The 26,525-nt window shown below is 44.8% G+C and overlaps 1 protein-coding gene and 1 long non-coding RNA gene across 2 annotated transcripts in view; one reads left to right on the top strand and one right to left on the bottom strand.

Moving 5' to 3' along the window:
- LOC311587322 overlaps positions 1-26,525 on the bottom strand; it is a 170,501-nt gene that overhangs the window by 143,617 nt on the left and 359 nt on the right. The gene's annotated exons all lie outside the window — the stretch shown is intronic.
- The window catches only part of CLINT1 (clathrin interactor 1), a 77,171-nt gene continuing 65,386 nt past the window's right edge, over positions 14,741-26,525 (top strand). Inside the window, exon 1 of the mRNA XM_084763976.1 lies at positions 14,741-14,947. The gene's annotated coding sequence lies outside the window, so the exon portion shown is untranslated. The remainder of the gene's footprint in view (positions 14,948-26,525) is intronic.

Genomic DNA, 26,525 nt, shown 5'->3' with positions numbered 1-26,525 from the left:
AAAGAAAACCCACACCTCTACGTTGACCATACACCGCACAGCTCAGACCATTTTGTGTTCTTTCATATTATTCCTTTTAGCTGGGTGTAGTGGTGCATGCCTATAACCCAGGCACACAGGCTGAAGCAGGAGAATAAAAAGGTTAAGGTCAGGCTGAGCTACACAGTAAAATCCTGTCATTCCATACATCCAAACACCACACACACACACACACACACACACACACACACACACACACACACGTTATTTATTTGGAACTAGGGTCAGGCCATCTCTCATTACTCCTTTTGATTCATGCGTCCTACTGTAGATCTGAAGGCTAACCTCAGTAGACGTGGCTGGCCTTTGTATGCACACACATGGACCCTGACTTCCCCTACTCTTGATTCTGGGCTTATCTTAGCAATGAATTGCTTAAGGCAACAGAATAGAGAGGAAGCTATCCAGGATAATGCAATGAGCCCTGTCCTTTCCCACAAAGCTTTCCTGGAGCAGCCGCCATGCTAATTAGTGAGATCCTGCCAAAAACCAAGGGCCATCTGTCTCAGCTAGCCTGCTGGAAGGTTAAACTGTGCATGTGTGCACACGTCTGTGTATGTGTGTATGTGCACGTGTATGTGGGTGTGGTGCATGCATGTGTGTATGTGTATGTGTGTGCACATGTGTGTACACATGTGTATGTGCCTGTGTGTGTGTGTGCGAGGGCATGTATGTGAGCATATGTGTAGATGTGCATACATGAGTGCATGTGTGCATGAGTGTGTATATGTGAGTGTGTGTGTGTACGTACACATGTGTATGTGAGTGTCTGTATGTGTGTGTGGTGCATGTGTGTGTGTGTGTGTGTGTGATACTGTACGCTCTACAGTCCATGTTGCTTTCCTAACTCACTTCTGCAGCACCCAGCTCCTAACCGGAAAGGGCTGGACTTAATAACTTTTGTATATGTTTAAGAGTAAAGGGGTATTTTTTCCTCTTTTCCTCCTTCAGAAACAGATTCAGAATCTGCTGGGATGATGGTCAGTTCAAGTGCGTTGGATCTGCTTGTGTCTGAAGGACAGCAGCAGGGTTCTTCAAAAAGCCCTGCCCCTTACTGGGAGAAAGGGTTCTCTCTCAAGCAGGGAGAACAGAGAGTGCTTTGAGCCCTGAATACTAAGTATAGTTCAAAAACTCAACTCATTGGAAAGGAAAGGAAAATCACAGGTTTTTACAACAAAGTCACTTTTCAGGTTCTCAGAATCACTTGAAAAGACCTATTTTACTGTTTGCCTGGCAAACTTGAAGGTTTTTTTTTTTTCTTTTTGCTCCTGTCTGCTAACCACACAGGTCTGTTTGGGTCATCACTCCTGAAGGAGTGGGCTGCCTTAGCAGGACAAACCAGTCAAACCAGCGAAGGGCAGCGCAGGTGGCAACCCCGTCCATGAGAGACCTTTATAAAGGGAGTAGGGTGTGTGGTGTGGGCGGACGGGAGTGGTGGAGAGGCTGGAGAGACATTTCCTTGCCAAGACTCTGGGTGTGAAGGCAGCAGTGGTGGAGCTCAGCCCAAACCTGAGGACCCATGGATAGCACAAGAGGTCAGCTGAGACACCCTGACCATCTTCTAGAAATACAGCTGCACAGGGCCGGCAGCCTTTCAGAGAGGGCCATTCAAGACTCAGAGGCATGCCCTTCCATGCTTGGGGACTGTGCCAATGTCCAAGGGACTTTGGGAACTGAAAAAAGAGAAGAAAAGACACCGGAAAGACAACAGTGCCCCAGAGCAGGTGGTTCCAGCTCAGGTAGTTTGCAGTGGAGAAGGTTCTCCATGGCAGATTTCTTCAGCTTATGATTTGGAGCCTGGAGTCTATATGGAAGTTGGGTTGATGAGAGAAACTGTGACTTGGCACTCCAGACTTAGGAAACGTCCCAAGCTTTTCATTCCACCTTCCAGCCCCATACACCATATGAGAGGCCCGACAGCTGCCATATTGGTGTCTTCTGCTCTTTGGGTTGTGAATTTTGAGGCAGTCATGGAAAATGGAAGTGAAGCTTCTGGCAGGCAGCCCACCACTGTAGTGACTGTTCCAGTGTCCCCTGCCATGCCACTGCTCCATCCATTAGAGGCAAGTTGAAAGCTGGTCCCTCAAATGTCCTTGCTGGTCTCCCTCAACCTTCCTTTCCTAAGGTCCCTGGGCTATAAGTATTTCCCTCTTTGTAAGAGCACTCACCAACATAACCACTCTCTAAGCAAGGACCTGGCATCTTTAAAGTGCATTGTACAAGCAGCAGCCTAGATTTGAGGCACTCTACGCAGAAGTCAGTCATCCTCATTGCTTTCTTACCTCAACAACGAAGACAGTTCCTATTGATTGCCAATGTTACAGGACCAGCGTCACCAAAGAGACAAACCCCTTGGACTATCTAGGAAGGATTTCCTACATTTTACAAGAGGAGACTAAACTAAATGTAGGAAATGCCATCCCATAGGCTGGGGTGCTGTACTGTACAAAAAGAGAAAGTGAATTGAGCCATAGCACACCTCTCCCTTCCCCCCCCCCCTCCCCTTCCAGATACATGAGCAGGATACTCAAGTTCCTGATACCATGACTTCTCCACCACAACAGAAGGTACCATCAAACTGAGCTGAAATAACCGCCCCCCTTCCCTTCATTGCTTTTGTTGGGTGTTTTATTGTAATACCAAGGAAAGCAACTAATACAACAGACACTGCTCTATCTATAGACCAGAAAAGTAAAAGACTCCAGATACTTTTCCTTTCCTGGCTTCAGAATGGAAAACCTATCTGGTTATTCTTTGGCCCCAGTTCTACCACCGTGAGTGGAACAAGGCATAGGCTGCTGACACAGAACCACGGCTGGCTTCTCCCCTCTCCACTTTAGTAAATGTTTCAGTACAGGCACACAGCTGAAAGGTTGCTGAGGCAAGTTTGTCCAAGCCCACAGCGACAGGAAATTCCCCAGGAGTCATTACCCCATACTTACTTGGTAACACACAGCATCATGCACAATGAGGTTGTCATTAATGATGAGTTGTCCCCCCCATCAGCATTACACAAATTATTTACCAGGAGCTTATTTTGCAGTAAGTGTAGGGGCCACCCTTCGTGAAGGGTCACACAGCTGTATCAAAGGATAGCACGGTGAGAAAAAAAGCATAGAAAGCATCCGGTTTCAGCTCTACATGACACAGGAGTCTTGGGACTGAAGAGTCCAATGAGCCAGAGGAAGTTATCTGATTTATGTTTAGGTTTCATGAAACAAGAACATTCTTGTTAGAAATGTGATTTGAACAAAATGAAAAGATCTGAAGGAAAAGACCAAGGGGGGGTGGGGGGTGGGGGGTGGGGGGTGGGGGCCAGCAAGGGCTATATCTGTTCACTTCATTCTCAGATCCTCACTTCCAGCATTCCTTAGCATGTGGGTCCTATGACCTATTCCCACACAAAGTAGGTAGAAGTTCTTGTTGGTGTCTTCGGTTGAAGACAGGTCTCTGTAGGACAGCCTGGCCTTGAACTCACTATGTAGCCAAGGGTGACCCTGAACTCTTGACCCTTCTGCCCCTACTCCTCAACCTCAAGGATTACAGGTGTGCACCTCCATGCCTGGTGTATGCAGCACTGAGGTGTTGCGTGTGTTTGCTATCGGCCGAGATGCATCTCTAGCCCAGTAATGTAAGTTTGTGGCAGCCAGCCCTGAACACAGGACGGCTAGACAAGGTCAGAAGAGTAATGTTGCCTTTTGTGGCTGAGTTGGGAAGAGGAGTTTTCTGATTTCTCTGAACTGTCTGAAGGGGAGAGGAATTCTAGCATCAATGGCTTCCCATGCTGAGAATGATGGAAGGTGAAAGAGGGAAGAAGACCTGACAGACACTCCAAGAGACCTTCACTTGGAGGTATTGTGTCCTGGGCCTCAACATACACTCTGTGTCATGAGCTATGCATGCATTCAGCACCTTATTTCACTTTCGCAACAACCATTGTCGTCTCCATCCCCAGATAGAGAAATCACATTCATGAAGATTAAATTGCCTAAGATCATTGACTAATAAGGGAAAGAATGATGCTCAAGTTCACAGTGACTCTAAAGCCGAAGCTCTGACCTTCTATGATGCTGTCTTCCTCCACATGCAGCTTCTATCCAAACCTGCCTTTCCAGCACCTCCTGGGTCCAGCCCGCCCACCTCTCTACGCTTCTTCTGTACACATCACCATAGGTCAACCAGAAAGCACAAACTACCTAGAGATACCCTGCTCCATGTGTCTCAGTCCTGATAGCTCTCCACCCTATGCAAATTCTTCACCTCACACAAAACCAAGTGAACCCTGAGCACTCTTGGGAAACAGTGTCTAATCCTTTCCCCAGACTAGGTTTGTATTCTCACTGTTATCCCCAGTCACTGCAGGCTTTCTGTAGTCACTGTCATGATGTAGGAATTATTTTCTGTTCATTTGTGTGATGACGCATGTGAGAATGTGTGTGTGCTTATATTTCTATATGATTATATTATGTTACAATTTATAATAATATATAAACCTTAGTCCATCACTTTTATTAGACTGTAAGCGGTTTTAGACTTGCAATTGCTGCTAATAGCGAATGAGATTTCAATGCTTACCTTAAAAAGGACTACACAACTGGGGCCAGTGGAATGATTCAACAGATGCCTCAGTTCATTATGCAAGACTGATGACCTTACTTTAATCCTCAGATCCCAGAATAAAGAGAACCAAGTTCACAAAGTTGTTCCCTGACCTCCACATAGACACTGTGGCATGTATATACCTGCCCACATGCTCATGCACACACACACACACACACACACACACACACACACACACACACAGAGAGACAGAGAGACAGACAGACAGACAGACAGACAGACAGACACAGAGAGAGACAGACAGACAGACAGACACAGACACACACACATACACACACACACACACACACACACACACACACACACACAGAGGCAAGGGGGGAATTATAGGGACTTTTTAAAAAAAAGTATCACATATATCCTAGGTGATATAATAGGTGAAAATGATCGTTTAATTCAATCAACATCACAAAGTCACTAAAAGTAAAAAGAATCTTAGAAAAAATTTAGTTCTGTATAAATTCATTTGTATTTATTGAATGTGTTTGGGTATTTTGCATACAGGTATCTTTGTGTGCCACATTCACAACTGGAACCCACAGAGGCCATAAGAGGGCTTCAAATTGCCCACAACTGCAGTTACAAATGGCTCTGAGCTGCCATGTGGGTGCTAAGAAACAGACCTGGGTCCTCTGGAATAGTAGCCAATGCTCTGAACTGCTGAGCCATCACTCCAGCCCCCCTCTATAAATTTAGATCAACAACAGCATAGGAAGTAGGGAATTAAGTTCAAGTCTCTCTTACCATTTGTGTGGATAAGGCAACCCCTCAGCTGTGCTTGGGTTTGTTTGCTAGTAAGATTGCTCATGTATAACTGGCTAATGTGAGGCTCAGCTGAGAACATGCTTGTGGAAATACTTAGCACACAAGAAACTTTACAATCAATTTGTTTTGTCTTCTGCAGACCCTGGGACAGTGAATGTATGTGATTACCATTAAAATAAGTTAATATCGGGACTCGAGAGATGGCTCAACAGTTAAGAGCCTGGCTACTTTAGCAGAGGACCTGGTTTCAGTCCCAGAACCCACATGGCAGATCCCAACTATTTATCACGCCAGATCCAGAGGTTCTGATGCCTTCTTTTGATCTCCACAGGCTCTAAGCATGCACACAATACACACACACACACACACACACACACACACACACACACACACACACACATATATATATATATATAAAACATCCATACACACACACATATAAAAGTAATGTGTTGGGCATGGTGTTGCATAATATAGTCACAGTCTCCTCTATCTCTTGAGTACTGAGTTTGATGCCAACCTAGACTATGAAATGAGACCCTGTATCAAAACATAAAAACAATTTAGTGGAAAAAACAAAACGAAACAAGTTAGTGACCAATCTCTTCATTTCCTATCTGAGCTACCAGCAAATAGGTAAATTGCTCAAGAGTCCTTCTGGTCTATAAACTCCATCATGTGACAGAAACGTTTCCGTTGTGGTCCTCAGCTCCAAACACAGTGCCTGGCCCATGAATGTTTATGGGAGGAAGGAAGGGAGAAAGGCAGGAAGGTCTCCATCAAGCACAAGAGGAATGGTTTAAGAGCTGAGGATGGTGGCCCTCGTTCTTTCCTATGATCTGTGATGGTGGCACTAGGGGCTGTAGGTCAGTGGGTGCCACGGGGTGGTTCTGAGTCAGCAGCAGTAAATTTATGAGAGATACAAGAACAAGCCCCACCCAGACCAGCTGAGTCAGACTGCCTGGGGTGGTACCCAGGTATCCGTCCTCTTAAGTCTTCCAGCTGCTCCAGATGTTTGTCAAAGTCTGACAGCACAGTCAGGAGACTTCATTCTCCGTGTATCACTGATGATATACCTGAGGGAACTATTTATTTTTAGAAACCTAAAGTGCATTATGATGGCAATGATGCTGATAATGTCTTTTTTTTTACTAATTCAAAACATTTATGCTACAAAAAGGATGTGTCTATACAAGGTACACCAATGTAATAACTATGTATTGTCTATTTCAAAACAGTTTTGAGAGGCTAGGTGTCATGGCGCACGCCTTTAATCCTAGCACACAGGAGAGAGAGGCGTGATAGATCTCTGTGAGTTCAAAGGCCAGCCTGGTTGACACATCAAGTTTAAGGACAGCCAAAGCTATATGGAGAGACCCTGTCTCAAAAAAAAAAAAAAAATCAGAAGAAAAAAAAAAGATTCTCACTCAGAAGGGGAATTAAAATAGGCATTGGCAACATGAAGGGAGGAAAGTGCGTAGGAGAGGGGATGGGGGGACGGGAGGGGGGAGGAGAGGGGGGAGGGGAGGGGGGAGGGGAGGGGGGAGGGGATGGGGAGAGGGGAGGTAGGAGGGGAAGAGGGGTAGGACTTAGGAATAGGAAGAGGAGAGAGAGGATCAGGTAAGAAAACTGATATCAGAGGTGGGGTTATCTCTGGAACTTGCCAGAGACCTGGGGTAGGGAAGGCCCCCAGAAGTCTATAAGGGTCACCCTAGCTAAGACTCCCAGTGGAAGGGGTATGGAGCCTGAAATGGCCACCTCCTGTAGCCAGGCAGGACTTCCAGTGGAGAAATAAGGACACTAACCCACCCACAAAACCTTCAACCGGCACTCAGGAGACAGAGGCAGGTGGATCTCTTTGAGTTCGAGGCCAGCTTGATCTATAAAGTAAGCCAGGCCAACCAAGGCTACACAGAGAAATCCTGTCTCAACAAAACAAAGACAAAACCAACCAACCAACCAACCAACCAACCAACCAACTAACCAACCAACCAACCACAACAACAACAAAACCTTCCACCCAAAATGTGTCCTGACTACAAGGTGTACAAGGACCAAGACAGAGCAAATATTGAGGAAATGGGCAAGCAAAGACTGGCCCTACTTGAGACCCACGCCACGGAAAAGACCCAGTCTCTGACACTGTTAATGTTAGTCTGCTGTGCTTGTGGACAGGACCGTAGCATAACTCCTCTGAGAGGCTTCACCCAGCAGATGACGGAAACAGATGCAGAGACCAACAGTCCAGCATTAGACAAAGATCAGGGAGTCATATGGAAGTTCTGGGGGGATGACTGAAGAAGCTGGAGGGGTCAAGACTCCACAAGAAGACCTCCAGAGTCCACTAACCTGAGCCCATGGGGACTCACAGAGACTGAAGCATCAACCAAAGAGCATGCATGCATTGGTCCTAGGTGCCCTGCACATATGTAGCACATGTGCAGTTTGGTCTTCATATGGGTCCTCCAACAAATAGAGAGAAGAGCCCTCTCTGACTCTGATGCCTGTCTTTGGATCCCATTCCCCTAAACTGGGATATGCCCTGTCTGGCCTCAGTGGGAGAGGATGTGCTTAGTCCTGCGTAGACTTAATGTTTCAGGGCGGGTGGTGCCTATGGGGGACCTCCCCCTTCTCTGAGAAGGAGGAGAGGGAAGAATGGGGTTTGTGGGGGACTGGGAGGAGGGGCGCTGTGAGCAGAATGTAAAGTGAATAAATAAATTAATGGAGGAAAACGCTAGAAGGGGAAAAAAGGTTAAAAGAGGATGTTGGATACTTTGATCACAAAGACATGACTAATATTGATGATAATTAATATGTTAATTATGTTGATTTGATTATCCTATAATGTATATGTTTTGTTACATAATTTAAAAAATATCCCATGGGCCGGGCATGGTTGGCGCATGCCTTTAATCCCAGCACTCGGGAGGGGGAGGCAGGCGGATTGCTGTGAGTTCAAGGCCAGCCTAGTCTACCAAGTGAGTCTAGGACAGCCAAGACTACCCAGAGAAACCCTGTCTCGAAAAACCAAAAAAAAAAAAAAAAAAAAAAAAATCCCATGGCCAGCAAATAGTAGACACAAGAGATTCATTCACATGCTCCAGCTGTAGCCTGAGAGACTAACCAGTACACTACACAGTGACACTCTATGTCAAAAATGAAAGAATCGCCCATAACTCACAGATACAAATTATTCATTTTTGCAGAAAATTCATATTTTCTCCCAAATGGTAAACATGGACATATACTTTCATGTATGTAAGCATATATATACAAATAAAAAGCATATTAGTTAACATATTTGTTTATATGTAAATAATTTTCTTATTGTTTTACATTTTTAATATTTTAAAAATATAATTTTTGTATCTTTTTTTTTTTTCAAGACAGGGTTTCTCTGTAGCCTTGGCTGTTCTGGATTCGCTATGTAGACCAGACTGGCCTTGAACTCATATATATGTGGTTCTTAACCTTCCTAAAGCTCTGACCTCTTTAATACAGTTCCCCATGTTATGGTGACCCACAACCATAAAATTACTTTTATTCTACTTCATATCTGTAATTTGGCTACTGTTGTGAGTCATAATATAAATGTGCTATCTGATGGTCTTAGATGACCCCAGTGGAAGGCTCAGTTGACCCTAAAAGGGTCGTGACCCACTGATTGAGAACAACAAAACATTATATATATATATATACATATACACACATATACATACATATAATATTGTAAAATGTTCCAATATGACAATTTCAAAATTATTTTAGTAGCTGTACTAAAATTATTCTAAATTTTAGCCTACTGAATCAATTCTGTTTTGTTATACAACTAGACTATAGTCAGTGTTTTCAACTGTTCTGATCATCCCTGAACTTAAACATTATGCTTATTGTCTACTTTTAATCTCCACATTCATTTTTTTTCCGAGAGAGATGGTCTCATGTAGCTCAGGCTGGCCCTAAACTCTCTGTATGATCAAGGTTGACCATGTATCCCTGACCCACTGGCCTGCACCACCCAAGAACTAAATTAAAGGCATGCACAGCCACACCTGGCCTCTAATCATTCTTTACCCTGGACCCACATAGTGAAAAGTAACCCTCCCAACAGCACCTGCAGTTTAAAACCTTTCTCGCTTTAAGACTTTAAGATGGTAATGACAAATTATACCCTGCTGCCCACTTTCCACGCTACTTGATGACTGCACAAGTCACTTAAAAGTTCTCTGAGAGATAATTTTATTACTTTTCTATTAAGAAAACCACTGGTATCTAAGTCATGACTGAGTCAGATGCAGGGATGGGAGGATCGAGAAGCAGCAGTGGATTGAGATATCTGTGAATAAAAACAAAGCTCTCCCTGGGTGTAGCTTCTCATCCCAAGTCTAGACTCTAGACATTTTACATGTTCAAGGGAGTGCATGAACATTAAGACTCAGTGAACAACTGCGAAAGAAACTAAAGAAACAGGGTGGGGGCGGGGGAGAAAGGCCCCCTTGGAAAAAAAGCTTTCCTGAAAAAGGCCATTCATTGTATCGTGGTAAATGGCTTGAATGGGATTCACACACCAATTATGCAGTGAGAAATATAAACAGCCAAGCGACTGCTCTGCACATCACCACAGCCTTGGAGCAGCCTTCTTGGGCTTTTGGTGTGTCTGGAATGGGCCTGGATGGCTCCCAAATACATCTTCAAGGAACTTGAGGGAAACCAACATATTTAAACCACATTGGAGGGGCCTATGATATCGGCTATATGCTAAAAATAACAGGCACTGTGTGCCTGTGCTCCCTGCAGTAGGAAGGGAGGTGCAACTTGACAAATCCTGACCAACTCAGAGTCCTTACGGAGCCAAGTGTTTTAGGGAGGAGACAGTTGGGAGGAGACAATTGGTAGTGCCAGATGTTTTTAGAAAATTCTTTTGTTTGTTTCTGCCGGGGGGTGGGGGTGGGGGGGTGCAACCTAGAGGATATATCATGCAACAGTTTCTAAAGTCAAAAAGTACAATAAACACATGGGGCCTTCCGTCCTCAGTAAATATATGTTAAGCTAGGCAGACAACTGGAGAATATAATTGTTATAATAGATGTGCACTGCCAGAAGCTTGCAGGCCTTTTTGGTGTCAAGAATTCGAAGAGATCTTTTCTCTCATAATTATCACATTTATGTTCTTGCCAACGCAGGATTTTGGACGGTGGAGACAGGTTGTGCAGGCATAGCTGATCATTTGGATCACGTAATTAAAAACCTTACAGTATGCCAACTGTTGAGTCAAACACTTGAGGATCCAGAAATGGTGCAAGTGGAAAGTCTTAGTCAGCAACAAATGTCAGTCTAGTGTTTCATAGAAGAGGAAATGAAAACCCATGGAGATGAAGTGACTTTTGCGGAGTGGAAAAGCAGCCCTCTGGCAGAGCCAGGATGAGAACACAGCCTTTGCGTTAACATTTACACCGTGAGACCATCCATCCAGCTATCCCTGTATTCTTGGATGGCACAGTCACCCACACATGCCCTATGTCCGTGACCTCATCTGTCGTTCCTTAGCAACGACATCAGCAATGGCATGTTATTTGTTATGATAGATAGATATGTATATTTGTATAATTTCATTTATTTTGTGCAAGTGTGTGAGCATGCGTGAGGCATGGCTTGCAAGTGGTGATCAGAGGACAACTTGTAGGAGTTGGTTCTTTCTTTCCACCTCGTAGGTCACATAATCAAACTCAGATCATCAGATTTGGCAGTGGGTGATTTATCCATTGAGCCGTCATACACATTATGTTAATTAGTTCTGCTTACTGCCTGACCAGGCCTTTGCTAAGCATCCATTTGTAAATGCTCTCTGCACATCAGTGTTCTAAATACAGGTAAAAATAGGTGCTTCCTAAAGAAGAGGGTAGAGGGAACCAGTAAGGACAAGGAGATCCCAAGGAGTGGCAAGTGCTGCTGATGGTCACTATGGTTACTGTGGTAGGATGAAGGTGTCTGGGTATGAGGGGTGCAGCTCAGTAGCAGAGCATTCATCTACTATGTAGGAGGCCCCAGGCATGGGCTCCAGAACTACAGCTAAAAGGATTTCAATCAGGGAAAAAAAAAAAAATAAGTACAAAATCCCCCACGCCAGTGATTACATGTCCAGATAAGATAAAAGCAGGCTCTACCCTGTCTCCCCAACCTGGCTAGGAAAGGTGGGACTTTGTAAATTTAAATAACAGAAGGCTAATTAGAGATCAGTCAGAGGTGCACCCACAGCAACCCCCTACTCCCCACCCCCACAAAAGGGACCCTGAGTAACTGGCAAGCACTGGGAGGGAGGAGCTAGGAAGAGTCCGATGCAGCTGTGTAGGAAATCACCTACCTGACCATCGCAGTTAAAAGAGCTAAGTATAGAGAAGCAGGCCACGCATATAAAAAAAAAGTAGAGGACAAATATATGCGGGCAACTTTAGAAGAACCACAAATGGCCTCTGAACACACGGTATGTCAAGCTTAAACCATGCACTGTGACTGATGCACACCCGTAATCCCGGCACAGGAGGCAGAAGGGAGAAGTTAACGAGTTCAAGGCCAACCTGGACTACTCAATCAGTCAGAGGACAGCCTGAACTGTATGAGATTGCAGAGAGAGAGGGCAGGGAAGGGAAAAGGCAGGAGAGAAAAGGAAGGGCAAATAGAATATGAGATTTATTGGCAAAACATCCAAAGAGTTGACATGTTTTATAATACCGCGCAGAAGTAGATCCTTGCGTTCAATGGTAGGAAGGCAAACGATAAACGCCTATAGAGGAGAACCAGCCATTGGTGCCAAATTCCCACTGGTATTTCTTTTTTCCTTTGATCTCGAAATCCCACCCCAACTATCTATCCCAAACTTGCTCACACAGGGATAGGAACGGTTGCAGATATTGTGCCACGTAGGAATTGGCACCCGGTGGTGTCTTAGTTTGCTTTCCATTACCGTACTGAAACGCTAACCAAAAGCAACTTGTGACTGAAAGCGTTCGTTTTGTACTTATATACCCGATCCAGTCCATCATTAGAGAAGTCAGGGCAGGAACTCAGGAAGGAACCTGGAAGCAGACACTGACCAGTGACTAAGGAGAAGCGCTGCTTACTGGCTTGCCCAGCCTGCTTTCTGATGTGACTCAGGACCACTTGCCCAGAGGTAGCACCACCCACAGTGGGTTGGGCCTGTCAACCATCAGTCACTAATCCAGAAAATGCCTCATGGACTTGCCAACAGGCCAATCTGGATAGAAGCATTTTCTCAATTAAGGTTCCCTCTTCCCAAATGACCCTAGTTTGTGTCAAGTAGACAAAGAAACAAACAAACAAAACCCCAAACTGGGGCAACTGGAATAGCAAAAGAATAGAAATAATCAAATGTTCATTAGTAGGGAGCTGGCTGAATAAATAATAGTGCACGGACATGTAAAGTGTCCTCAGAATGCTGCATGAAGCAAATAGGAAAGCGAGACAGAGAAAAGCAGTCTTATCCAGCTGGCTCAAACACATTTGTATTTACATGTATCGTACATGCGTGTATATATGTTGTATGGCTGCATATAATTCAATTTTGAATACTTGAAAACAGAATATTACCTGTTGGGAGGGATCAGGGTGGAAGGGATAAGACAAAAAGCTAGAGCTGTAAATATAACTTGTTTTTGAGATTTAACTTTCAGCCATATAAATGCTTTGCTATCCTTTGTTGTGTGTGTATGTTTGTTTCAGGCTTCCCCAAAACTTATCACAATCCTCCTGCCTCAGCCTCCCACATGATATTACAAGTATGAGCCACCACATCCAGCCTAATTTTTTTGTTGTTGTCATTGTTTTGTTTTTTTTCAAGACAGGATTTCTCTGTGTAGCCTTGGCTGTCCTGATACTCACTCTGTAGACCAGGCTGGCCTTCAACTCAGAGAACTCAGAAGCCTGCCTCTGCCTCCCAAGTGCTGGCATGAGCCACCACTGCCCAGCTCCCAGCTTAATTTTTTTTTAAGACAAAATAATAGCATTCTGGTATCTTTTTAGATCACTCATTTATGAGGTATATATGGAAAATATTTACAGATACACAATACGGCATAGGATTTACTTAATGTAACTCAGTTGAGGAGATGAAAGTATCTTTGAAACAAAGGCTAGAATGAGTTGATGATCCTATCTGAGTGATAGGTGCTCTGGGCTTTATTATATGTTTGAAAATTTCCACAAATGAAAGCTTATAAGGCACTGTTGAGATGACTCAGTGGGGAAAGGCGCTTGCTGCTGAGCCTGACAACCTTAGTTTGATTCCTGGGACCCACATGGTAAACTACAAGTTGATCCTCTGACCTCCATGCATGCCTCAACACCCTCCCCCCCACACACACACACACTAAATGAATGTAATTTTTTAAAACTAAGTTTGTAAATACATGAATGAACGAATGAACGAACGAATCAATGATAAAGCCATGCATCTCAACAAGCTAAGGGAAGACTAAGGTACTAAAGAATCACAATGATTGTTGCTGGGCGGTGGTGGCACACGCCTTTAATCCCAGCACTCGGGAGGCAGAGGCAGGTGGATTGCTGTGAGTTCGGGGCCAGCCTGGTCTACAAAGTGAGTCCAGGACAGCCAAGACTGCACAGAGAAACCCTGTCTCGAAAAAACAGAAATAAAACAATGATTGTGAGCTTGTGAGCTTGTTAAGAATGCCAGCAACTCTGTATAGGGTACCAGGCAGCTCCCAGGACAGGCACCTGGCAACATTACCCATCTCTATTTATAGTCACTGAATGAAAAAAAAAAAAGAAAGAAAGAAAGAAAGAAATCAAAATGAAGACAGGACTGCTCCTAGGTATAGTGGAGGAAAGGGTTTAGTGAAGATATAAGGGAGAGCATAGCCAGAGGCAGAGACATCTGGGAGACTGCAGAGTGGACATGACCAGCAGACTGAGGGAGGGGCCACGTGAAGAGGGGGGGGGGGGGAAGAAGACCAAGAGGTTGAAAGGGTAAAAGGGGGTAAAAGGGACCAGTGTAGCCAAAATAGCTGGATTATAAAGCTAAGAGCAGCTGGGGGAAGGGCAGCCCAGCTCCTGAGCTGGAGAGTTCACCCTGGCCTGTGGGGTGGGTATGCCAGTCAGGAGTACTCTGTAACAGGTAAGGGCGGAGGGATACTTGGAAAACCTGCTGGCCAGAGTCGGCTTTGATATGTTAATGGGCACCTCCGCTGTTTGGCCTGGTTTGCGACCTACCCGGTAACTAAATATTCATTGCCTTACATCTTCCTACGGTCTGGAAGGAGGGAGGAAAGTAGGACAGCCAGGTTTACAACAAAGGAATCTAATAACGGAGATGCCGAAACCCACAAGCAGGAAAAGAAGCTGACAAGCCTAGAACCCTGTACGCCCTTTGCCTTCCTGCACCCTGCTTGTTGAAAGGGAGGAACTGGTGGTGGAGGGGGGTAAAATGAAGGCACTTTTGAATCAAGGGGCAACGGCCTCGGGGACTAGCCAGGGATGCGGCTTAGAGGTAAGGAGGTAGCCTAACATGCCTAAATCCCTAGGTTGAACCTTAGCATCCCAGAAAACGGGTTGGTAAAGAAAGAGGGGAAGCAGGGGGGAGGGGAGGGGATGGGGAAGGCGGGGGAAATGAATTCGAGGTTCTTATAGCCCAGACCAGCCTCTAACTTATGTAGCCAAGGGTGATCCCAAAATTCTTGATCATCCTGGGGCCACCTCCCAAGTGCTGAGATTACATGGGTGGGCTGCCACAGCGTGCTTCAGCACTGTTTGTTTGTATTTTGTTTTGGGGGGCTTTTGTTTGTTTGTTTGATTAGTTGGTTTTGGTTTTTCGAGACAGGGTTTCTCTGTGTAGCCTTGGCTGTCCTGGACTCGCTTTGTAGACCAGACTGGCCTCGAACTCACAGCGATCCGCCTGCCTCTGCCTTCCGAGTGCTGGGATTAAAGGCTTGCTTCACCACAGCCCAGCGCACTGTTTGTTTTTAAGACAAAAAGCTCTTTAACAAGGTTCTTCCTCACCTCAGTGCTTCTGGGTCACACTTGGTCAGTTTTACAGCTGTGAATACCCTCCCTTTATCACTGTGATGTGCTATGACCATGGCAGGAAACTATAAAAGCAGCAGAGTGGGAAAATGTGTATATGTGTGTGTGTGTGTGTGTGTGTGTGTGTGTGTATTAGCGTGCATACGCACAAGTACACACATACGGTGTGTACATGTGTGTATTGTGTGGACATGTGCATATGCTATATGTGCATGTTCACATGGTGGTCAGAAGACAACCTTAGGTGCCCAGCCTCGATCTTATGTAAGGCAAGGCCTCTTGCACACGGCACCCACGCTGACGTACAATCTTCTAGAGAAAAATCTCTTGTCCTCACAAACCAGTTCACCATGGGAGCGCTGGGATTGCAGGCGTGCGTCACCACTGTGCTTCCTGAGGGCTCTGTGCATTCTAGCCTGGGTGCTCGTGCTAACAGCGACAGGCCACCACTCCAGCAGTCCGTGAGGCTGAAGCCCTTGGCCACCTGTGACACTCTCCAGGCGTCCATTAGCCAAGCTACTGGAATTGTAAATTCTCCATCTCGGTTTTTACCTTCCTCCTCAACCTTAGGGAAAGAATGTGTCTCTTCCAGAAGCATCTTGACATTGCTTACTTGAGTTGTTTATTCTCTGGCAACAGGTCACTCTGAAGATCGGGAGGGAGGTGGAGAGAGGGGTCTGACCAGAGGGAGCCCTTCCTTCCTTTAATAAACTGTCCACGGCCCAAGAATTTGGTGGAATGAAGACCTTTGCTCTGGTCTCTATTCTGAGAAGAGATGAGAATTTGCCTCTGAGGTTTGCCCCACATGCAGTTACATAAAAACAGAAGACAGGCTGACACAGCAGATCTGGAGGATGTTGACACTTCCAGTCTCTGATCATATGCCTAGGGTGAGTGTACTATTTGTATGTGGTGTGTACAGCAGATAACACTGTTGTATTGCTCAATTCTACTTCCTCGATATTAATATTTTACACATCCATGTTTAAAGCACAACCTGTTTCTTTTAAGGCAGGATCTCTACTCACTATAGTCCAGTAGTCTTGGCCAGCCTGAAAGTCACTATGAAACGCAGCTGGCCTCAAAACTCATCCAGCCTTTCTTACCTCAACCTGCTGAGTGCTGAGATTACAGTGTGAGGCACCATGACCTGACCAAAATGCCAGGGCTTTGTATTGCGTTTTGGTTTTAGGCATTGGGTTTTTGTTTTGTTCTTTTTTTTTTTTTTTTTTTTTTTTTTTTTTTTTTTTTTGGGTGTTTCGAGACAGGGTTTCTCTGCATAGCCTTGACTGTCCTGGACTCACTTTGTAGTCCAGGCTGGCCTCGAACTCACAGTGATCCGCCTGCCTCTGCCTCCCAAGTGCTGGGATTAAAGGCGTGTGCCACCAAGCCCGGCTTTGTTTTGTTCTTAACTTTTTGAACTCCATGGGATTGAGGATGGAATTCAGACTCTCACCCACTCTGGGCAAGCTGAGTACCACCAAGCTAGCATCCTCAGCTTGTAACGTTACTGTTCACATTCAACTAGCTTCAAAAAGATGCAAGTAACCCCAGGGTCTCTGGGTCTCTGACTAGAGGGATAGTCTCACAAGAGGAACAAAAGACAAGGGGTGTGGCTCTGAGAGCCACAATTATTAAGATACACTAAGCACTTCCACGAAGTGCCCATGCAGGACATCCTTACCTAGCATATTCACCAGCACACTTGACTTGTGCCCATACATTTAACCCTCACCACAACCCTAGGAGATAGAATTCTTTCCATCTCATAGGTAAGGAAACTGAGGTACAGCTGAGAAGAAGCTGTGTGCACTTTGTTGTTGTTTTCAAGAGTCAGAGAGAGGCTTGCTATGTAGCTCTGGCTGGCTTGGCTCTTGATACATAGAGCAGGCTGGCCTCAAACTGGTGTTGATAGTCCTGCCTCAGCTTCCCAAGTGTAGAGACACTTTTCTGAAGGGGGAATGCTAAAGGCAATTTCAGCGTCTGAAAGCAAGCATGTCAAGCTATATACCAAGTGGGACTCTTTGTGGTTAAAAAGGAAAGCACCTAAGGAGAAAACCTTCACCAAGGAAGTTCCTTGATGGAAATCTCCAGATTCTAATCTTGTTACTCTACCCTCATTCTCATGAAGTTCTGCCTTCTTTACCACTTTCTGGAAAATTCCACCCTCTGTGCAGTGACTATGCTTGCCCACAGCCGTCCCTCTTCTTATACCAGGTAAAATGTCTACGGATGGGGGAAAAAAAAATCTCAAAGCTTGAGTTACTTTATTTAAAATAACACCCAGACTTGGCAGCGGGGTTAATATTCTAGCTGTCTGGCCTCTTTGGTGCCACTGTAACACACTTAGCAACGATTAAAGAGTCTGCTGTTGTTCCATGATAGCCTGCATGTCCCCATTAGATCACATTTATATCTCCCAGGGATTAACACTGCCAAAGTGCAGTGAGTCTACAACGACCTGTGTTGGGTGGGGAGAAACATCTAGAAAAGCTGCCTGATGTCTATCTTTCTCAATGAGGCAGCTAGCACTTAGGCTGCTGTTATTATTTGGCTCGCCGCTTCTTCCCTACAAATCAAGTTCCCCCGGGCACACCATTTTTCTCCCCTTAACTCCACAAAGTGATAAACAGAGGAGCCGACAAGGCTTAGATCTTAAGCTTATCACAATGTAAATTAAGGTTACCCAGATTTTTGTTTGTTTGAGACAGGGCCTCGTGAATTCAGGCTCACCTCAAATTCCTCACAATGTAGCTAAGAATGACCTTGAACTTCTAAGCTTCCTGTGTCCACCTCCCAAGTGCTACGCCTATAGACATGCATCACTATGCCAAGCTTATGTGGTGCTGGGGCTTCATGGATGCCAGGTCAGTGCTCTACTAATTAATCTATATATCAAGCCCGGGACTTTTCTTTTTTTAAAAGCATACTCCCTACATTGCCTAAGCAATCAATAAAAGGCTGTGGTTAAGGTGCTCCCTAGCTATGCTCTAATCCAGACACCAGAAGTATTTATTGAGAGTTGCCCGAGGGCCTGGTTGTTATTAAACAATGTATAACTACTTTCTTTGAGCCAAATGCCAGGCCTTGGCCTTTGCCCAGATAAATGGTAAGAAACCTCATGTTAATATTTTATTGGGGTAAACATTGCTTGTGGTTGGTCCCCAGAAGGGATAAATCACTTACTACAAATGAGTCAAAGTCAAAGACAATTTTTTGAATGAAAGTTAACTCATTAATTGTTCACAGTGCCCACAATAAGTTTCCCAATGTGCGCACGCGTGCACACACACACACACACACACACACACACACACACACACACACACCAGTGTCAATCTAATAATTCAGAAAAGTCATTACCTGTATTCAGTAGACCAGGAAATTGAACCGTTGAGAGTCAAGAGACTGGGCAAGGTCATTCAGCCGGTAAAACAAAGAGCAAAGCTTGTTTTTGGCATCCTAGTCCAAATCTTTAAGCCAAAGCATTAAGTTTGCTTTCTTCATGTTGTAAACTATTTTACAATTGTCCCGCTAGTGTGTGGTTCAAAGGGCATCATTTAAACCGTCTTTCACCCTCATAAACACTTATGTATAAGTACTCTTATTTCCCTACCCAGTAGGTAAGAACATTTTACAGTTATTTATTCACATGCCCCTATATATGCATACCCTTCTAATGCTTCAATGTGTTTGGTACCGTGTTACTCAAGATTACAAATCCCAGGACATTTTCTGAAACAAACAGCCTCAGAGTGGGAAGGCAAAGGTTTCTGAGATAAACTACAAGCCAACAGTCATTTGTGTTATTATCATTGACACTGGGAATAATTTCTCAGTGTGACCAATTCATTATCAGCAAGGCATCAAACAATTCATCAGAGGAAAGAATAATCTATTCAGTAAATGCTGCTGGGTTGTACTGTTTTCCTGGGTTTACTGGATGTCTCCAAGTAAAAGAATAGAGTCGGGCCCCAAAATCCAATCGTAGTAGCACATGCTTATAATCCTAGCACTCTAGAGGCAGAGGCAGGAGGATTACAAGTTTGAAATCAAACTAGACTATATAGGAGAAGATCTTGTCAAAAAGAAAAAAGAAAAAGGAGGAAGGGAGAAGAAAAAAAGGAAGAGGAGGAGGAGGAAGAGGAAGAGGAAGAGGAGGAACAAGAAGAAGAAGGAGAAGAAGAAGGAGAAGAAATAAAGAAAAAGTCACTGAAATGGAATGTAAGAACTAAAAGTTAAGCCTTAGATAAGACAACAGATGTATCATCAAGAACATACATCACTGGGGCTTTGATATAGCCCCATTGGTAGAGTGCTTGCCTAGTAAGCACAGCATCCTGGTTTTAATTCCTAACACTGACTAAAACAAGGTGGCAACGCACGCCTATCTATAATCCCAGCGATCCTAACACTGAGAAGGTGGAGGCAGAAGGAGAAGACGTTCAAGGCCATCCTTGGCAATTGGAGTCAGCCTGGGCTGCAGCCTCATGAGGGTCAGAGTCAGTTCTGTCCTTCCTCCGTGGGGATCTTATAGGTCAAACGTGGACTTGGCGATAGGCACCTGTATCTGCTAAGCCATCTTGCCAGCCCTATATTATTATTTCTTAAAACAAGCATTATACATACATGGCATGATGTCAAAACCTACTTATGTGTGGTTATGTTTGCTTAACCTGTGTGGACAAGGATAAAGGATGGGAAAGTCCCGTGAGCTTTTAACAAAATTGCTAAATAAGAGAAAAGGCATTAGCTTTTATGAGATTTTGGATTTTTTTGTTTGTTTTTTGTTGTTGTTGTTGTTGTTGTTTTTGTTTTGTTTTTTGTTTTTCCAAGACAGGGTTTCTCTGTGTAGCCTTGGCTATCCTGGACTCACTTTGTAGACCAGGCTGGCCTCTGCCTCCCGAGTGCTGGGATTAAAGGCGTGTGCCACCACGCCAGGCTGGTGGATCGTTTTGATTTTTAAAGTGACTAAGCTTGTCCTTCCACTTTTAATCCTCCTGTTCCCACAGTTCTTCCTACTGCACCTCAGGAAACCACAGTGCTAATTTTTTTTCACCTCAGCTTCTCCTGTTCTAGCATTTCAAACAAATAGAATCATAACTGTTTGTGCCCTGTTGCTTTTGCTCCCTGTTAGCCCAGGTTGTTGCCTCCCTTAACAACTCATTTCCCCTGCTGAGTAAGATTTCACTCAAATGATGTAAGCCAGTCTATTCATTCAAACCCTACGGCTGCACATTTTGGAGGTTTTTTTTTGGGGGGGGGGAGTCTGCTGTTATGAATAAAGCTGCTGATAACATTCTCCCATAATCCTTTTATATAGCTTTTTTTTCCTTTTGGCTAACTACCTAAGAATTGAATTTCTGGGTTAAAGGATAGGTAGATGGCACATGAGTTTGTTGCATTTATTATTAAGATAATGAACAGACTATTTTGTTGTTGTTGTTATTGTTGTTGTTGTTGTTTTTCAAGACAGGGTTTCTCTGTGTAGCCTTGGCTAGCCTGGACTCACTTTGCAGCCCAGGCTGGCCTCGAACTCACATGGATCCACCTGCCTCTGCCTCCCATGTGCTGGGATTAAAGGCGTGGGTCACCACTGCCCAGCTATGAATAGACTATTTTAAAGAGAAAAAACTGAGGGCTCAGGTTGTAGTCCAGTTTGCTTAGTGCTTGCTTAGCATGCAGAAAGCCCTGGGTTCCAGTCACAACAGAGCAGAAATTGAATACCATAGCACCTGCCTATAGCCATAGCACTCAGGTGACAGAGGCAGGAATATTAAAAGTCCAAAGTCCTCGGTTACATAGGGAGTGCCAGGCCAGCCTGGCTACATGTGATTTTGTTGCGAAAGTTTTTTTTTTTTAAGGGAAGGAAATCTCTATTAAGGATATTGAATATTGTGAGGTCTAATAAAATATCCCATCTTTCTCTATTTGATTTTCTCCTAGTAGGTAGGTCTTCACTTCCCTAGCCAGGTCCATGACCCAAAATTCTCAGGGGTGAGTCCTGGAAAAAGGACAATCCTAATGGTAAGCTTGCCTGAGAGAAAGTAGGTTTTATTAAGAGACTCCAGTAATGGTTGGAAACATGGCCAGCACATCAGAAAAGCAGCTTCACCGCACAGAGGCCAAGGCAAGGTACACAGTGCGCATGATGCCTCTATCCCATGATCACGAGGTGTTGCCAGAACACATGCTTAGCATTAAAAAGAGCAAAGCAATAGGTTCTGGGACCAGTGAAATCAATACATTACAAAGCAGCCTTGCCACACACACACACCCTCCCCCTCCGTCCCCCCCCCCCCGTCCCCCGTCCCCCCTCTCCCTCCCCCCCATCCCCCATCCCCCCTCCCCCTCCCCCCCCCTCGCCGGGAAGGTCTGTACATGGAGTGTGAACCAAGCCTTGGCGGCTTCCACATTCAAAGTGCAACAAAAATACAGCTGATAGGATGAAGGCACATCCTCAAGAAGTACTGCATAAAGATAAATACAACACAAATGAATGCAAAAGGAAATGGACATCACAGACCATGGAGAAAAAGATGTAGATGACAGGCTTTAGTGGCATCTGTGGAACTGGTGACCCACAGCATCCCCACTTGTCCTGAGAGCTGGCCTTGAGTCCTAAGCCAGAGCAAAACCACAGAACCATCTGTCCCTCCAGATGTGGGGACTAGGACAGAGCACCTGAATGGTTAAGTCTGAATGATAAGTATCATGGGAAACAACTTAAGGTTTTTGCTGCTGCTAATCTGATCCAAAAAAGGTTATGGATGTCCAGACTAAAAGGTACTTGCGACTACTTCAGAAATCTAAAGGGATGACTATGGTTAAGGTCTGCATCAGAGAAGACAAGCCAGACACCTCTCCCTACACACATCCAGAAGCAGGAGAAACAAGTTTCCCAAGGAGCATGAAATATGTGGTGGGCAGGGGGACTTTTAGAACTGTAGACTCATGAGAGCCACGAGAGGCTTTCTGGAAAGGAATGCAGGCTCTATAGTTCAAGAAAAGTGACAGAAATGTTAAAAGAAACAGAGGAGGCTGGGATGTAACTCAGTTGGTAGAGGGCTTGCCTCGTGTGCATGAAGCCCTGGGTTTGAACCCCAGCACTATACAATATCTGTAATCTCAGCACTGGGGGGTAGGGAATCATAAATTCAAAGCCATCTTTGGCTACATACCCATAATCCTGCCACTCAGGAGTCTGAGATAAGAGGATTTGGGTTTTAGGATCTGTTGGGATTACACAGGAAGAAAGGGGAGAAAGCAGCCAGAGAGAAGAGAGCTAGTAGGTGGCACCTAAGAGAAGTGACGGATGAGTGTAGCTCGATAAAGCCTCTATTGAGACTGGAAGCGTAGCTCAGTGTTAGTGCACTTGCCTATCATGCCTGAAACCATGGGTTCAAATCCCAGCACCACGGAATTATCAAAAATAACAAATCCTTTAATATGACATGCAAATTCTCTCCCTCTCTCCTTCCGGCCCTACAGGATCTCCTCTCAGGTCTCAGAACAAGCCAAGGTCCATCCTACCAGAGGCCTTGATACAAACTGATTTTTTTTTTCCAAGACAGGGTTCCTCTGTGGGTAGCCTTGCCTCTCCTGGACTTGCTTTGTATACCAGGCTAGCCTCAAACTCACAGTGATCTGCCTGCCTCTGCCTCCCGAAGTATTAAGATTAAAGGCATGCGCCACCACACCTGGCACAAACTGATCTCTTTACATGGACAATTCTTTCCTTCTCTCACTTTAAGATTACCAGTCAGAAAGGCCTTTACTGGGCCTCATGCCCACCCAGCCTAGCTGAAGTATCACGCTGTATTCTCTTACACTATCCTGTCCTTTCCTCCATAGCATTCACCAGAGCTTGTGATGACAGATTAATCGAGGCATCATTTATTTAGTATGTAAATTCTCCCTGAGACTGTAAACTCCATGAGAACAGGAAATGGGTCTGGTTTTCACAGTACTTTCTATTTCAATGAAGTAAGTGCCTAAATAAATATTAATTGCAAAAGTTAATGAACCTCCAACAATCTCTTCCATATCAAATGAGATGTCTGGATTTAAGCAATTAGCAGTAATAGCTCTTGTATGTAATGATACTTTTTAACCATGCCAGGTGCAATGGTAGTTTGTTGTTTTTTAAAAGATTTTTTTTACGTGTACATGCACATGTGTGTATGCATATGTGAGTACGGATACCTATAGAGGCCAAAAGAGGGCATCAGATCCCCTATAACTGAAGTTATAGACAACTGTGAGCAACCTGATTTGAGTGCTGGGAACCCCATATGGGACCTCCTGACTATTGAGCCATCTTTTCATCCTCTAAAGTAGAAGTTTAAAGTATGTCAATCAATCCATCGATTTCTCACAACAACCTAGGGAGACTGAGCCTCAACTTTACACTGAAGGTGCCAACACCTGAGGGTTACCTTGAGTTAAATTCACACAGCTCTGCGGTAGAGACCAGGTGTGACCCAGGGTCATGCAGATACCACAGCTAATACTTATGTCCTCGCACAGGGCGCTGACTCATCTGCCTCGCTTCAGGTTTTGTCCCCACACCTGTCTTCCATATTGGATAACGTGGAGGCACACCAGAAACCCAGAGTTAGCTAACAAATTCAGCTAAAGGCATTCGAGGTTCACCACTACAAAAAAGAAGCCTTCTGGAAAACCCCCCTTACCTGCCTTCAAAACAGAAAATTCTGAGAAAGGAAGAGTACTGTAATTCCCTTTTCAGGAAGGCATCTGCCCTGGGGACAGAGACCAAGAGTGAACTGACCATCAAGACCCTTTTGAGGCTGGAGTTTCATGACTCAGAAGACAGCACTAAGACCAGTCAGAGCTGTATAGAAAAGTATCTTCATAAACTTTTCTATATCATAGCTCTTTTGTTTGTTTGTTTGTTTTGTTGTTTTGTTTTGTGAGACAGGGTTTCTCTATGTAGCCTTGACTGTCCTGGACTCTTTGTAGACCAGGTTGGCCTCAAACTCAAAGCGATCCGCCTGCCACTGCCTCCCAAGTGCTGGGATTAAAGGCATGTGCTACCACTGCCTGGTCCTATCATAGCTCTTCTAAAAGCCTACTTATCCTGCCCATGAGTGCCTTCCCTCCCTGCTTTCTTCCCCTGCTGAGTTAGGTATATACTTTCCCCACCCCACTGTGTTACTCTCCTCTCTACTCAGGTCCTGGCCAGAAAGAAAACAGAGTACAGAAAGGGTTCCCTCCTTTACACTAAACGTTTTTGTTTGCTTTTGATTTTTTTTGTTGGTTGGTTGGTTGGTTTTTCAAGACAGCGTTTCTCTGTGTAGCTTTGACTTTCCTGGAATTCACTCTGTAGACCAGGCTGGCCTCAAACTCATAGAGATCCACCTGCTTCTGCCACCTCAGTGCTGAGATTAAAGGCCTGTGCCTCTGCCTGGCACCTTACGTAACATCTTGTCATTTGGTAATATAAGAAGAATAGATTCTGCAATTAGCTTGTTTTCAACTCTAACACTTGCTGTGTGACCTCGTTCAGATAACTTAACCTCTGTGAGTTCCAGAGTGCTGGGATTAAAGGCAAGCGCCACCACTGCCCTGCCTTTACACTACATTTTTCAGGGGACATCCACTACTTAATCTCAACACCTATTACAGATGCCTCACAAATGATCGATGTTGACTATCTCAGGAAGAAAACACCCAGTGTAGACTGTCTCTGCCACGAGTCTTTGGTCACAGTCATTGTTTACTAAAGGCAAGCAGTCCATCCCTTAGTCATATTCCCATCAGATACTGCTCCATAGCACTGAGCTCTTACCAAAGAGCCTAATTTCTGAGAAGACCTAAGGGAATTCAGGAACTAGTGAAGGCCTCAGTGGGTTTCCTTGGGATACTTGGCCTTCTTTAAAAATGAGTTAGCCAGGCCTAGGGTTGGTTCACTGGTTAAAGGACCTGGGTTCAATTCCCAGCACCCACATGGCAACTCACATTCTTTTCACTTCTGTGGGCAATTCTAGTCACAGGGATTGCAACACTCTTTACTATAGGTTTTAACTATTTGAAACCTACTTTATTTGGGGTTTTAAAAATGTTTATAATCTCCCTTTCAACCCACCTACCCTAGATAGGAGAGAAAGTCGGTTTATGGGAACAGGGGAAGTAGACCTTGTTGGATTTAGTTCCTGGGAACAATTCCCCTGGTGTAGTCGACAAGATTTCAGCAGACCAGCAATTCCACCAGAGTTGCTGCTGGAACTTGGAGCAGCAGAACCTGGAGCCTCAGCTGGAGCCCAAAGCCTCGAAGCCTTTGCTGCAGCGGTTCTCTCTAGGAGTGTCTCGAAGTGGCGTGATGAACAGTCAAACAATACCAAGTCCCCAAAAGGCCAGCTTCTTGCTTTGGGCATATATACGTTTCCTCAGAGTCTGTACTATAATGTTTTTCAGCTGGCAAAAACCAAGCCCTCCCATAAAGTGATTCAACTTCTAAGTGGATAAACATCACCTGCTCTTTCACAAGTCTGTTCCCCATCTCATATTTGAGATCAAAACAAAAACATGTTTACATCCACTACACTTTTCTGCTGTCACCAAGCACACACACTATGCACACAGACAAGACACTCAGTCACATAAAAATACTAAAATAAATAAATCTAAAAGAGAAAAAGAAACCTAGCTGACTCGCGGTTCCCGACACCATCCCAAGCCTACGTCTGACTTGGCCGTGTAGAACAGGTTTCCACAGCCATGGTGATGGCATCCTGGCTTTCAAGAAAGTTTTTCAGAGGCCTGGACTACTGGCAGCTCGTCCAACCTTGGGCTCTCCTGTTTCGGGTGGCAAAGGACTAGGAGCAGCAGCCAGGAGGCGTTCAGGGAGCGAGTACACTATCCCATCTGTACTCGTCCTCAGGCGTGCCCATCTGCAGAAAGGCCTGCATTCTCCCTGCAGCACATCCACCGAGCTCTCTGAGGAGACCTCGCTAAGCCCCGCTGAGCACACTGTAAGGAGACTGAGTTTCAGTCAGGAAGGGCCTGCATTAGCAGAACACACA

Source organism: Acomys minous (genome assembly GCF_964271855.1).
Source record: "Acomys minous genome assembly, chromosome: 16".
Lineage (NCBI taxonomy): Eukaryota > Metazoa > Chordata > Mammalia > Rodentia > Muridae > Acomys > Acomys minous.
The sequence above is the reverse complement of the archived record's forward strand: the minus strand, read 5'-3'. Positions and strand labels throughout refer to the sequence as shown.